Raw genomic sequence first — 2,116 nt, forward strand, 5'->3', positions numbered from 1 at the left:
GGAGAAGTTATATGGATCTTGGAATAATGTTGGTGACAAATCCACCTTGCCTATTAATATTATCATATTGTGTTAGGACATGACTCTAAAAATGAGATAAATCCAAAATCTCAAATAAACTATGCTATAAGAGATAGTGGAGATGGAAATTGATGCATTGTGATGCTTGAGTTCGAGTATGCTTGCCAACAAAGCAAGATTTTTTTGTTTGTTGCCATGTGATTGGGCTACATTATTACATCAATCAAGTTCGGGTTTGGGATCGGGTTTAGGTTTGAGTTTTCAAGTTTAGGTTTAGGTTTAGTTTTAGGTTAGGGAGTTGAGATTAAGAGTAGGTGTAGGTTTACGTTTAGGGATTTAAGAATACATTTAGGTTTTAGATTTAGGTTTAGGTTTTAGGTTATATGTTTAGGTTATAGGTTTAGGGAATTGATAATACGTTAAGGTTTAGGTTTAGGAAATCTGGTTCAATGTGTTTAACCTCCACTAAAACCATTTGCTTGTTTGCGTAAAAATAGACTTGTTGATGCTTTATGCCATGAGAGTTTCACCTTCTCTATTAACTGCATCGTACCACAACAACATAATCACTAAATCATGTGGATGATGAACAAAATCATGAAATCCAGTAAAAAAAATGAACCTCTTTGTTGCTAGCACTGATAAATCAACCAAACAAAGAAGAGACTATCTTCTAGCCAGCAAGATTAGAAAAGAGTGACCATGAAATGCATAAATGACAACAACTCGATAAAACTTGGGTTGGGCTTAGGTTGAGGTCTCGGGAATTGCCAGGAAATGCATGAAAATGACCATGAAATGCATGGAAATGACCGTGAAATGAAATGGAATCATCAGGATTGATTGTGAAATGCATGGAAATGATCGTGAAGTTAAGGGAAATGATCATGAAATGCATGGAAATGAAACTAATCGCTGGATTGACCATGAAATGCATGGAAATGACCGTGAAATGAAACGAAATTGCCGGAATTGACCGTGAATGAAACGGAATCGCCGGATTGACCATGAAATGCATGGAAATGACCGTGAAATGAAACTAAATCGGGATTGCTCGTGAAATGCATGGAAATGACCATGAAGTGACAAACTGTAAATTGAGCGGACAAACTAGAAATTGAGCGCCAAACCGAAAATTGAGTGGGCCAAATCGAAAATTGAGCGGTAAACACGAAATTGAGTGGGCAAACATGGAAATGAGCGAGAAAACTAAATTTCAGAGGGCCAAATTGGAAATTGAGCGGCAAACATGGAAATGAGCGACAAATCGAAAATCGAGCGACAAATCGAATTGAGCGGCCAAATTGAAATTGAGCGAGACAAACCGAAATTGAGTGACAAATCGAAAATGAGCGGGCCAAATCAAAATGAGCGCCAAACAAAATTGAGCTGATAAATCGAAATCGAGCGACAAATTGGAAATCGAGCGCAAACATGAAAATGAGTGGGACAAACTAGAATTTCAATGGCCAAATTGGAAATCGAGTGGGCAAACATGGAAATGAGCAGACCAATCTAAATGAGCGGGACAAACTAGAAATCGAGCGAGACAAACTGGAAATTGAGGGCAAACATCAAATTGAGTGGGCCAAACAAAAAATGTGGGACAAACTGAAAATTGAGCGGGATAAATTGGAAATTGAGTGGGATAAATTGAAAATTGAGCGGGCAAACATGGAAATGAGCGGGACAAACTAGAATTTCAGCGGGCCAAACTGAAAATTGAGCGAGCAAACATGGAAATGAGCAGGACAAACTAAAAATTGAGCTGGAAAAACTGGAAAATGAGCGGGCCAAACTGAAAAATGAGCAGAACAAACTGAAAAATGAGCAGGCCAAACTGGTAATTAAGGAATCTTAAGTACTTTCATGGGTCCTAAAGGCAACTATCAGCAGTTTGGATAACTGAACAATGGCCCCCACATGTAGAACTCCTTAAATCCTGAATGGCATGTTGTATAAGCTTTAACAAACACTTCAAAAACCAAAACATGGCATACTATATTAGCTCAACCAATAGCTATTAAAAACACAATTGAATCTCTAAAAATATAAAAATAAGAAAAGACCTAAAAAGGGCCACAATCAACTGAAA

The sequence above is a fragment of the Magnolia sinica genome, chromosome 14 (genome assembly GCF_029962835.1).
Source record: "Magnolia sinica isolate HGM2019 chromosome 14, MsV1, whole genome shotgun sequence".
Taxonomy (NCBI): Eukaryota; Viridiplantae; Streptophyta; class Magnoliopsida; order Magnoliales; family Magnoliaceae; genus Magnolia; species Magnolia sinica.